Below are 13916 nucleotides of genomic sequence, written 5' to 3'. Positions count from 1 at the left end.
GGGTTGGTCTGATGATTGGACTGGGTGAGTTTAGGGGTCTTTTCCAGCCTTAGTGGTTCTATGAGTCCTTTGCTGCCACAGCTGCAGTGGGATCCAAGCAGGCAAAGCAGCAGTAATTACACTAAAGGGTGTCTGGCCGCTTAGGGTTTTTCTCAGAGAGCTCATTCTGTCCCCAAGAGCAGCTTTCTGAGCTCTGGCAGTCAGGGAAAACTTGACTTAAGATATGCCTTTGATTAACCTGTTATTAGCCAGAAAAATACCATCACCCCACAGCCTAGTTGGGATCGTTTAGCCTGGAGAAGAGGAGGCTGACGGGAGAACTCATCACCCTCTACAACTGCCTGAAAGGAGGTTGTAGCGAGGTGGATGCTGGGCTCTTCTCCTAAGTAACAAGTCACAGGATGAGAGGAAATGTCTTCAGGTTGCACCAAGGGGAGGTTTAGATTGGATACTTGTTAAAAAATCTTTGCTAAAAGTGAGGTGAAACATTGGGAAGAGGCTGCCCAGGGAAGTGGTGGAGTCACCATCCCTGGAGGGGTTCAAAAAGCCTGTGGCCATGGTACTTTGGGACATGGTTTAGTAGGTGTTGGGCTGATGGTTGGTCTTGATGATCCTTGAGGTCTTTTCTAACCTCAGTGTTTTCTAGCCTAGATGTTACAGTCCATGGACCCTTCTGGAAGAAACATGAGTTAGGCACATTCTTATGCCTGATTAAAACAAAATGCCCATTTCCTAAGAACTCAGTATTATATTTAGAACCTGATGAAACCTCTTATTTCTGTATTTCCAGTTCTGCAGCATTCACAGCAAGAACAGAACAAGGAGGGGGAGGTTTCCACAGGAAGAATCTTCTTCTTCTGTTACTGGGTAAGCTTGGGGTGGCACAAATGTTATACCATGTTCTGATGGTAGGTCGTGAAATTGCTTTTTCTTCCTATCCCCTTGCTGTTTGCAAATTTATTAGATAACCTATTGAATTGAGAACTCCAGGAAAGTAGTATGCATTGCAACTCAACTCAGCTTTTCCTACCTTCCTAAAGCAGACACGGCATTCACATAGGTTTCTCTTTTCAAAACAGACCATACAGCCTTGAAAATACAAAACCATGAATGAATAAATTTCTTTATTCCATATAAACACACTTGTCATCTACCCAGATGGAGAAGCACACAATTAGGATGTGACTCAAAGCATGTGATCAGAGCTGAAGTTAATTTGCTCTTAATGGTTCACAGCATTTAATTTAAATCAGTTCCTATACGCTTGTAATATTTCTCCCACATCTACTTGCTTCTTTTTTTTCCCTCAGTACCCCTTTGCTTTTAAGGCTGCTTGGGCCAGTGAAGTTCTCACTTGATAATAATTCCGCAGTCTATGTTTCAAGCTAGAAATGCTGATCCAAAGAACCAGGAGAAATCTCATATAGTTATCATGGATAAGATGTTTAAATAGTGTTTATAATTCTCTCTCTTTATAAGAATGTGTGAAAAGACTGATTTCTCAGCCCAGCTCACAATGAAATAAGAAGCCTTAAAAAGAAGTTGAATAGTCATTGCCATCAATCTGTTTCTTTGTTTCTCTCCCATCAGAGTAGGCAGTTTGAAGACATCTTTTCCTTCTCCTCCCTGGGCTTTGCCATCCCTTAGGCTCATGTTTGCTGCGTTTTAATAGACTGTTTTCATCATGTTTGAGATAAGCCATCTCCAGGGCACCACTCCACACCTTTGGGAGTACAGCAAAACTTGTTCCTTTTAGCTCCCCTCCTACACTGAAAACTCAACACTGAATATTCAGAGGAAGACTTCAGCCTCCCTTGTCCTACGTTCATCCCTCCTTGGCTGCTTTTTCTGACCCTGATATCCTCCACGAAGTTAAGTAGCTTCAGCATCACCAAGAGATTCATTTCATCTTGTTCTCCACCTTTCTGAGGATCCTCAGGGCAATCAAGCAATTACAAGAGGAATAAGTTCCAAAGCCCTTGGTATTTCAGTTTTCAGTGATTCAGAAGTTGCTGAGTAAAAGATAAAACAACCTTCTTTTCCTGCCATCTTTGATGTAAAGCTGCAGCTGCCTCTGGATCAGTAAAATAGGCAGGGAAAAGGGGTTTTTCTCCCCCAAGATTTTTAGTACCCTAAGCACTCAGCCACTTGGCTGCCCCCAGTAAGCTGCTTGACTGGGGGGGGTGGGGACGGACATGTGTGTGCCCTCAGGCTGCTAAAGGGGAGGCTAAAACCACCCCAAAACTTCTTCTGTACATGATTCAGAAAGTGGTGTTTGGAAAACTTTGTGGAGAGGTATCACACAGCATGGAGAACCTGATGATTTGGGGAGATACACAACAGCTCAGCTGGAGTTTTGCTTTTAAGAATTGCCCTCAGTCACCTAAACTGGTAGCCAGGCTATGAATGTATGGATATATGTCAAACCTTCATGGATGTAGGTCAAACCTTTGGATAACTGAAGCTTTAATTACTTGTGAATGAGCCACAAAACCTGTTCAGAGACGAATCTGTGTTACATGGGTTGTGCGGCACTTGTGGCAGTACAGTTGTATCAGCTTGTAGGCATCACTTTAATAGAAGTGCTGATGATAATGATAATTGCAATTTTATCAGCCAGTGTTTACAATGGAGCAATTAATTTGGTAACAAGGAGTTCATTATTCTGAACCACAGCTATTACATCAAATTGCCAGCTAGTCAATCTTTAACTGGAACCCCCATTAGGCATTTCCAGTACGACAAGTCTCCGCTGTGATGTTGTTCTCTTGATCAGGGAACGCAGGGATAGGATGAGGGGGAACTGTTTTAAGCAGAAGGAGGGGAGATGTAGATGAGGCATTAAGCAGAAATGTTTTCTGGTGAGGGTGAGGAGGCCCTGCCCCAGGTTGCCCAGAGCAGGGGTGGCTGCCCCATCCCTGGAGGTGTCCAAGGCCAGGTTGGATGGAGCTTGGAGCCCCTGATCAAATGGGAGATGTCCCTGCCTATAGTAGAAAAACAATTCAGTGGGTTGCTTAGGCTGTTTCCTTTTTACTGCAGGCCAGTGAAATATTTATAGTGGGTTCCTCCTCCACTACAGCTGTGTGGGCAGCAGGAACAATTTCAGTAATGGATGATGCTATGAGTTTCAACAACACAGGTGGCTGGAGGATGTCATCAGAGCAGCCAACCCCAAAATCTCCATAACGAGGGACCTCTGGAAACCGCACACACACACACACAAACCCGAACAGAAGTGCTGATTAAGCTCAGTAAGCAAGAACAAAATATAAATTAGCAAAATAAAGCATGATTTCTGGAAAATGCAACATGTAGGAGGAGAATGCAAGTTGGATCCATAAATAATTACTTGCAACCTGTGACTCCTGTTCTTTTTCTTTTCTGATCCTTTTTTGCTTGTGTGGTGCAAGACGTTAGAGGAATGAGAAGTAGGATCATCATCTTGGAGTTTACAGTGGCAAGCAGGGAAGATTGCCATGGCAGGGACTTGGAAAGGTCCTAATGTTTTAGTGAGGACTTTGGATGTGGTACTGATTGGCCACACTGGTGCTGTGGATGAAATATTGTCCTTTCCACGGGTCTGAAAGGATTTTGGGGTCTCCTAATGCACCTGTACAGCTTCATGCTAGATGCTTACACCCAAAATGTGCTTTAGTCTTTCTGCTCCTCTGCTGAATCCATTTCACTGTGTTATGAACCCAAGGTTGGGATCTGTCAGCAAGAGCACCAGGATGTTGTCCATAGCCTTTCAATACATAAAGGGGGCTTGTAAGAAAGATGCAGTGAGACATTTTACCAACACCTGTGGCGACAGGACAAGGAACAACAGTTTTAAACTAAAAATAAATGGATTTATATTGAGCAAAAGAGAATTTTTAAACTATAAGAGTGGAGACACAGTGGAACTGGTTGCCCAGACAAATGCTAAATGCCCCATCATTTTCCTTGGTCAAGTTGATAAATGTGAATAGCAATGGGCTCATGTAAAAGTGTAAGAGAGCATCTCTGAAATTCTTCACAGCTTTCATGGATGTTGTTAACAGGAGCACTGCAAGAATCCTTGAGATGGATTACGTAAAAAATAAATCAGAGCATGCTGATCCGTATTCCTCTCCAGTTCAAAGCATTGCAATTGTTGTTGATTCCTAGAACTACTTATGACCACAAACTCTCCATTTTCTGCAAAGAATTCAAGATCATGTTTTATTGAAGAGATGACCAGTGGCACGCACCTTAACACAAATGCTTTCTCTAGAGCCGCACAGCAGGGTCACATCGTTGGAGCAGTAACACTGCTGGTGAGGACCTTGAGTAAATTGTTAGATATTCTCCACTGCACTTTATTCATGGTCCTGAATGCTGGTCTAGGAAAGATGCAGCTGGGCAAGGCTCTGATAAAGAGTGTTTCAGTAGAGCAGCTGATGTAGGACAGAGCTGATGCTGACTACATTCCCTCCAGGTGTTTCCCGTTATTTATAGAATCATAGAATGTTTTTTTGTTGAAAGGAACTTTTATAGGTCTCCTAGCTCAACCCTGCTACAGAAGCAGGGACATCTTTAACTCACTCAAAGCCCCGTCCAACCTCACTGTGAATGTTTCCAGGGGTGGGGCATCCACCACCTCCCTGGGGAACCTGTTCCAGTGTTTCACCACTCTCCTTTTAAAACATTTCTTCCTCATGTCCAGCCTAAATCTACTCTCCCTTAGTTTAAAACCATTTCCCTTCATCTTACCCCTGCACTCCCTGATAAAAAGCCCCTCCCTGGATTTCCTGGAGCCCCTTTCAGTACTGGTAGCTGCTCTAAGGTCTCCCCAGAGCCTTCTCTTCTCTAGGCTGAAGAACGCCAACTCTCTCAGCCTATCCTCGAAGAAGAGGTGCTCCAGCACCTCTTAATTAGTGTTCCACTAATTAGTGTTCCACTAATTAAGTAGAATTGTGTTGAGAGGTCGTCTTGATATTGACACAGCAAAGGTCTTTGTGGTCCTCCACAGACATTTCTGGAAGATTAAATACATAACCCCATGGAGGTCAGTAAAGAAACAAAGAAAAGTGGGAAGTTCAGGGGGAAAAACTCGCTGTATTGTGACTGAAAGATTTCTTATGCTCAGGATTTGGAACTTGGTGCTGCTCACCACTCATGATGGTCACGGAAGGAGTTGTGCTATGGCTGCTGTGTTTGCAGAGATACCTATGCTGAAACACAGCTGTAGGGTTGTACTGCACAAGTGAAAGGGTGGCACAGAATCATCGAATGCTTTGGGATGGAAGGGACATTTAGAGGTCACCCAGTCCAAGCCCCCTGCAGGAGCAGGGACATCTTTAACCAGATCAGGTTGCTTAGAGCCTCATCCAGCCTTGAATATTTCCAGGGCTGGGGCCTCCACTGCCTCCCTGGGCAACCTGTGCCAGTGTTCATAGAATCGTAGAATCGTAGAATAACCAGGTTGGAAGAGACCCACCGGATCATCAAGTCCAACCATTCCTATCAATCACTAACCCATGTCCCTCAGCACCTCATCCACCCGTGCCTTAAACCCCTCCAGGGAAGGGGACTCAACCCCCTCCCTGGGCAGCCTGAAGGTGTTTCACCTGAAGGTGTTTCACCACCCTCAGCATAAAAAATGCCTTCCTTATATCCACTTTAAATCTTCCCTCTCTTAGCTTAAAACCGTTTGCCTTGTCCTGTCACAACAGGCCTTGCTAAAAAGTCTGTCCCCATCGCTGACAGAATGGTATCCTTGCATCTTCATGTGATGTAATGTCTCCTTTCATAACAACAAATCTTATCTATTGCCCCCTCAAAAGCAGCAGTGTATGACTCAACATTTGCAGCACAGACTTGCTGAATAGAATGACCGATAAAATCTTTTTTCCTGTCATACCGTGTTACACCCTTTTTGGCTAGGACAGCTGATTATGGCCTGTTTTGCTGATAACTGCACCCACAATCGTAGGGTGGCTGCCTTAACCCCTTGAAGAAATTCTGGAAGCATATAGAAACGTTCTCCCACCAGCTTTTCCTCACTTTTAACAAGTGAAACTTTTAAGAAACCTTGCGTTGTTCCTATTCATTTCATTCCAAATCGCTTTTCAAAGCAGAAGATGATCATACTTCGATCTAAATCAGACCACAAGTTCTCTGTCACAAATTCAGCACAGAAGAGGCACGGAGTATGTGTCTCTGCGTGTCTGAACAAGGCAGGCAAGAATGTCAAGGTGAAGGAAAAGCTTCGCAGAGCCACGGAAACTCAAAATGTGTTTGAAAGTCATTTGAGCCAAGCTATGAATTCTATGTCACGAGAATAGGGAAGAGAAAAACAAAGTATGCCCCATCTCTGGAGGTGTTCAAGGCCAGGTTGGATGGGGCTTGAGCAGCCTGGTCTAGTGGGAGGTGTCCCTGCCCAAGGCAGGAGGTGGAACGACATGATCTTTAAGGTCCTTTCCAACCCAAACTATTCTATGATTCTATATACAAAGACTGTACGTTCTTTGTGGCACAGTAGTTGGTGGGAACTACTACCCCATGTTGCAAGTGGGGAAGAATAGCTCATTCAGTACTCAAATTGACTTAATTTTTTAAGAATCTCTCTAACTCAAGAAATACAGCAAAGAAAACAGGCATTTACTCATCACTCTACTTCCCAGGATGTGTTCACATGGAATAACTTCTCTTACTGTCAACAGGATAAATGGAAGATAAGCTGAGAAAGATGCTGGGTACAAAAGTTGTGGAGACCTTTGTACTCTTATGCTTAAGGTTGCTGCGTTTTGATGGGGAACTTATGAACTTTATGACACACGAGGGCAATTACCTTGCTCCTAGAACAGAAGAAAGAGGGGGAAGACTTTATAAAGAATCACATACCGCCTCTAATAAAACCTACCTATAAAATTAAGTTCGTAATCATTTACTCCCACAGGAAGCATCACTCTCTTATTAGAACTGCAAGTAGGAATTTCACCAGAGGAAAGCTCCACCAGTTTACATAACTTTTCCTTGTGTTATCCTGTCCCATTTAAAGAGCCAGCGTTCTACCAACCTAAACACCTCAAAATCAGGGTACAGTTAAAAGTATTTCAAACTCAGTCATGGGAAGAATTGAGAACGGAGTTAATCTTATACCCAGACCTTTACATTGACTGAATGATGTCCTAATCTACCAGTCCCTTTTTTCCTCCCTCTCTCTTTGCGTACACAGATGTTTTTACTTTATTTTAGAATTGCAGTGAGCAGAATTTGTCTGTATTTTCCCTTCAAGGCAAAATATTTAAGTCTAAACTTACCATACGTAACTTTGAGTGTCTAATGTTAATTAACTGCCTGTGCTAAGAGTTAGACTATCCCTGGCCAGTGCAATCAGATGTTTGCTTTGAGTAGGTGATTCCATTTTATGTGGCCATAACGTACCTCATAGAGATTACTAGTTTCTCAAAATTTGGATCATTTTAGTCTCCTAGGCAGGATTCTGGCACTACACTTTCACCTCGCTACCATCAATTACCAAAACCAAACAAAAACTACTTTACTCCAAGTAGTTTCCAGAGCAAGAGGATCACTGTTTTCTGCTACTTGATGTAATCTAGCATAGGAACAGGCTGCGCAGGGAAGTGGTGGAGTCCTCTTCCCTAGAGGTGTTAAAAAAATGTGTAGACATGGCACTTCAGGACATGGTTTATAGGCACAATGATGTTGGGCTGACAGTTGAATGTGGAATCATAGAATAGTTTGGGTTGGAAGGGACCTTAAAGATCATCCAGTTCTAACCCCCTGCCATGTGTAGGGACACCTCCCACTGGATCAGGCTGTCCAAGGCCCATCCAACCTGGCTTTGAACACCTCCAGGGATGGGGCAGCCACCACTTCCCCGGGCAACCTGTTCCAGTGCTTCTCCACTGGCTTTGTGAAGAAATTCCTCCTTATTTCTAATATAAATCTACCCCCTTCCAGTTCAAAGACATCCCCCATCATCTGAGCACATGTAAAGGTCCCTTTTAACCCAACTGTTTACATGCCTTGTAAAAAGTCCCTCCCCAGCTTTCCTGTAGCCCCTTCAGGTACTGGAAGGTCGCTAGAAGGTCTCCTTGGAGCTATCTCTTCTCCACCCTCAACAACCCCAACTCTCTCCGCCTGATCATCTTAGAGGTCTTTTCCAACCTTAATAATTCTACGATTCTGTGTAAACCAGTATGGGTATGAATTATGGCTGAGTATTTGAAAAGGTACATGTAGCGCTGTCCTCTGTACTCAAAAGGGTCAGGGGGAGGCTGAAATCCCATGGAAAGTGTTGGCTCTTCCAGATGTTCCTTTATCAGAACTATTGCTAAACTAATCTCTCTACATCCAGTTCATTAACTGCTTTACAAGTTGGCATACCTGGATTATCCTCAACTGATTTTGACTTAACACTGTCAATCTTTGAGGGCGAGAGAGATTATTATTGCATGCTTCCTGATTTCTTGGTCGTTGTTTTTCAGAAATGTGTCACAACCATAACTACTTTCTTTCTTAACCTTCAGGAAGTGGTGCTCTGATGAAGACAGTATTGGGAAAAGGCTGAAGGAACAGCCTAGCAAGTCTAAATATGTTCTAGCAAGAGCAGCAGAAGACTTTGGAATTATGAAAGGAACGGAACAAAAGCAATCTCAAGCAATATGGAATAGAAAGCGACACATAGCTCTCACTGGTGATGAAAAGTCACCACAGAGGTTTCAGAGAATCCCAGGATGGTGGGGTTTGGAAGGGGCCCTACAGCACAGGAATGCATCCATGCAGGTTTTAAATATCTCCAGATAGGGAAATTCCCCAACCTCCCTGGGCAGCCTGTTCCAGCTCTGTCACCCTCATAATAAAAAAGTTTTTCCTCATGTTCAGGTGGAACTTCCCATGCTCCAGTTTGTGCCTGTTGCCCATTGTCCTGTCACTGGACACCACAGAGATGAGTCCAGCCCCATCCTCTCGACTCAAGCCGCTTAGATATTTATCAGCGTTGGTAAGGTCCCCTCTCAATCTTCTCTTTTCCAGGCTAAACAGACCCAGGTATCTCTGCCTCTCCTCCTAAGAGAGATGCTCCAGCCCGCACATCATCTCTGTAGCCTCCGCTAGACTCTCTCTGGCAATTCCTTATTTTTCTTGAGCTGGGGAACACAGAACTGGACACAATACTCCAGATGGGGTCTCACTAGGGCAGAGTAGAGAGGGAGGAGAACCTCCCTTGACCTACTTGCTACGCTTTTCTTGGCCTTCTTGGCCATGAGGGCATATTGCTGGCTCATCGTCAACATGAGCCAACTTTGTATGGGTAGTAATTATGCTGCAATCACACCAGTGGCAAGGATGGGGAAGTGCAGAGAAAACCTGAAATCCCTCACGTCCTTAAAGAAAATCTTGAGATAAACTTGTGACAGCGTCCACAGTGACTACACGTATTCCTTGGAAAGAAAGACAAAGAGAAGGGTATTCTTCACGTAGATGCCAGTGCATCCTCTCTTTTTCCTATACAGGACAGGAACTGTGGATTTCAAGAGGTGAAGCAACAGTAATGACTTCCTGCACATGGAGTTTATAGACCGTGTCCACGCTCTGCGTAGTCTCACAGGTATCTTTTGTAGAAAGCTTTGTCTGCATTAACATTTGGAGAAAACTGGTTATTACAATTTGTATAAGACAAAGATCCACCCAGTCTTCCCATCTGAGGAATGTCAGCAGGTACAGACAAGTCACTTCAAATAGTAGCTGAAAACACCTTGCACAACAGTATAAATCATCTTCTTGGGAAGTCAATTCTATAACAAGATGGACATAACGTGCTTCTTTCACTAGATCTCATGAAAGGTGCTTCCTCTCTTTAAGCTCTATGTTAGTGAGAGCAAATCTAGTGTTTCTTTGCACCTACCAGCCTCCTACAAAAACATGTGAAAATCACCTTGTTCTAAAAAATTGTATATATGTATAAATCTATAAATTACTGTTATATTGGTTCTTGATTTTTCATTTGGAGAAAAATACTGGAAATGTCACATGAAAATTTCATACAATCGCAGAATGGTTTGAGTCGGAAGAGACCTTAAAGTCCATCCAATTCCAAACCCCTCGCCATGGGCAGGGACACCTCCCACTGGATCAGGAGCTCCAAGCCCCATCCAACCTGGTCTTGGACACCTCCAGGGATGGGGCAGCCACAACTTCTCTGGGCAACTTGTCCCAGTGCCTCCCCACCTTCACAGCAAAACATTTCTTCCTAATATCTCATCTCAATCTCCCCTCTTTCAGATTAAACCCATTCTCCTTAATCCTATCCCTGCAGTCCCTGAGAAAGAGCCCCTCCCCAGCTTTCCTGTAGCCCCCTTTAAGTACTGGAAGCTGCTCTAAGGTCTCCCTGGAGCCTTCTCCAGGCTGAACAACCTCAAGTCTCTCAGCTTGTTTTCAGACGGGAGGTGCTCCAGCCCTCAGATCATCTTCATGGCCCTCCTCTGGACTTGCTCTAACAGATCCAACAAATATTTCAATTGCTTCTTCAGACTTTTCCTGAAGTTTCTTTCAATTGTTCAAAAAAAAAAAAAAAGAGAAAAAGGGCTGATAAGAGCTGAAAGTACAGTTCCTTAAGAGCTCTGTTACTTCATTTATGAGAGAGAAGATGAAGAGGTAAGTTGGTCATTGTTGATAACAAAGGCAAGGAACACAAAGAAAATTTGAGTAGATCTCAAGCGCTTCGGTTTTCTTCAAATCTTAAACTTGTGCTGCCTCCAGCAATGAATGCTTAGAGAAAGTGTGTTATCAGCCCTAACATTAAAGGACTCATTAAATAGAATTCACCTTGTTTAGCTTTATGATGTTAAGCATCTGGTCCAAGCTAGTGTCTAGGTTCTCTTGTCAGTGAAGCAAGATAATCACTTCTAGATGTAATCTCACTGTCCATTTTCTCAAATGATTGTAGAGAAAGAATAAATAAATCATTTAGATTATGCATTTTTAGGCAGCTAAAGTGAAGTGAAGGAATTTTTTCATTGCATCTGAGATGTTTACATCATCCTTGTAGAGACAAAGAGGTGACATGGAGAACTTTCTGTATCTGCACGACCATAGAGAGAAGCTTCCAATACTGGGGAGCTCTGTTCACTACATGGTTAAAAATAAACAGGTCTTGTCACTAAATAATGGGGTCAAATTATCTCAAAATTTATACTGAAAGTAATGTTCATTCTTCCAAGCCAAACTATTCTATGATTCTATAAAATGGAAAATCAAACAATTAACCTTTTGCAGAATTACTCTCTTACAATTACCAATGCGCGTTCATCATCCCTCACCTTTAGTGGTGAGTCTGCATTATTCTCCTTTATTCTCCTCAAAGGAGGCAGAATAATAAAATCACAGACAAGTTATTCAGCCAATCTCAACCGAGAACTGGTGCATTGCATGCTCAGAATTGTCTTACAAAACCCTAGGCACCCACTCGCTCTGTGAGAGCAATCTAGTCCCTTATATTTGAGGGAAAGGAGGGGGAGCGAAGCAGGGCCATATAACTCATTCTGTCAGGAATCATTATCAAGATTAGAAGGGAGGATCTATATTTTGTAACCAGACCGGTTCCTTGCACAACTTATGCCCAGGTTACCTAATTGCCTTATTTCACCTGAAGTGGTTGGATCTATATTTCATCACAACTCATCTTTTCTTTTAAGATCATCTCTGTTCTATATAACTCCTTTACAGGACCAGTCTAATGGTCCAACATGCAAAAACCAGATAATATAATTCAATAAATCAATACAAGTGTTGTTAAGTAGTTGAGTGTATTTAAGTGAATGCTCCATTGTCGTACCTCTTTTATTTCTTTTATTCTTTTATTAGGAACAACTTCATCCAAGTGCAGGAAATGGTCATAGCTTATTGCTCACCCTCAGAGACAAACCAGGCAGTTGCACATTGTTCAGATAAGCTCAAAGTTTTCTGTGTCCAACTGACCTATTGATGAAGTTTCCTTTCTTTCAAACAGAACTTTTAATTGTCATCTCCAATTGTCATCAATTGACTTGAATTGTCATCTCCAAAATCAATGTTTAAAGAATCTATGAGGTTAAAATAATTCATTTAATCTGGAAGTGTAATTGAACACCTCTTATGTTCAAGTTTTATTTCACGGATGTGCTGCCAGGGCCCTTATGATAAACCTTAAATGTAAGCTATTCTATGCACAGCTTATGCTTAGCGTAAGGAACATGGGATGGAAAGTTTGACAGGTCTCAAACAGTCATTAGAAAAAAATATTCATAAGTTACAACAAATACTTTCATATTTGCTTGCACAATCCTTGCATAGCATCCATGGAACAGCTGCACGGTATTTGCATTTTCTGATGTTGTCACAGCAGTTAGGTCACAAATCTGTTTATTTACTAGATTCTCAGTTGCTCAAAGCCTAAGAACCCATTGTCACTTATTATTTATGCTTACCAGATTACTTCATGCTTGCTTATTTTGTTAGAAGATTATTTTACGCTCTTCATTCACAGCTGACCCAGATTATTGAAGGAGAACTGGCAAAACCACAGGCTGCCCAGGGAAGTCGTGGCTGCCCCATCCCTGGAGGTGTCCAAGGCCAAGTTGGATGGTGCTTGGAGCCCCTGATCCAGTGGGAGGTGTCCCCTCCAAGGCAGGGGGGTTGGAACTGGTTGGGATTTAAGGTCCCTTCCAACCCAAACTAGTCTATGATTCTATGACTAACTATTCCTTGCTGATTCTTACTTTGGCTTTTACAAATTACAAGTCAGCGAAGAACAACAAAGAGAAACTGTTTGTAGGGGTTTATTCAGAGTGTATATAGTTTAAAGCAAAAAAAAAAAATAAAATGCACCCCTAAGAGATAAAGAAATGTGACAACTGAGGCAGGCAAAGCAGTTACTGAGATAGGGAAAACTATTGCCAGCCTCAAAAGGAGCTGGGAGAATTATAATAAATACCTGATGAGAATAAAGACCAGGCGACTAATGTGGGCTGAATGGTGAATTTTCCTGTGCATCTGAAGTATCCCATTTCCCAGTTACAGAATCATAGAATAGTTTGGGTTGGAAGGGACCTTAAGAATCATCCAGTTCCAACCCCCGTGCCAGGGGCAGGGACACCTCCCACTAGATGAGGCTGCCCTGAGATTCCCTGGATAGCTGCCATATGGAGACAGAAGGATCCTGTCTGAAATGAGCTCATTGAGGCACAGACACAAGTTATTTATTTATATTTGTGAATTACACAGGTTAGCTACATAGAATGCTTTTTTTTCTGTGTTGACAGACACGAGGTTCCAGTATGGTATTTTCTATAGATGGATCATGATTTACCTTGGGAGGAAATGGATTGTCTTTTAAAAACACATTTCCTGAGAGTTTTGTGCAAGCCCAGCATGATGAATTTTTTGTATATCCTAGAATCAGAGAATGCTTCTGGTTGGAAGGGATTATGGGTTATCCAGTTCCAAACTCCCTGCAGGTACAGGGACATCTTTAACAAATTCAGGTTGCTCAGAACCTCATCCGATGTGACATTGAGTGTTTCCAGGGATGGAGCATCCACTACAACCCTGGGCAACCTGTGCCAGTGTTTTCCCACCTTCACTCTAAAAAAATTTCTTATATCAGGTTTCAATAGCCCCTCTTAGTTTAAAACCATCACTCCTTGTCCTGTCAACAGGCCTTGCTAAAAAGCCCCTCCTCATCCTTCCTAGAGCCCCATTCACTCCTGGAAGCTGCTTATAAGGTCTCCTTGGAGCCTTCTCTTCTCCAGGCTGAACAACCCCAACGCTCTCAGACTGGTGTCATACGGGACGTGCTCCAGCCCTCGCATCGTCCCCGTGGCCTCCTCTGGACCCATTCCAGCAGCTCCACGCCCTCCCTGTGCTGAGAACTCCAGAGCTGAACGCAG

This window comes from Phaenicophaeus curvirostris, chromosome 5, assembly GCF_032191515.1.
Source record: "Phaenicophaeus curvirostris isolate KB17595 chromosome 5, BPBGC_Pcur_1.0, whole genome shotgun sequence".
Classification (NCBI taxonomy): Eukaryota; Metazoa; Chordata; class Aves; order Cuculiformes; family Cuculidae; genus Phaenicophaeus; species Phaenicophaeus curvirostris.
Note: the sequence above shows the minus strand (reverse complement) of the source record.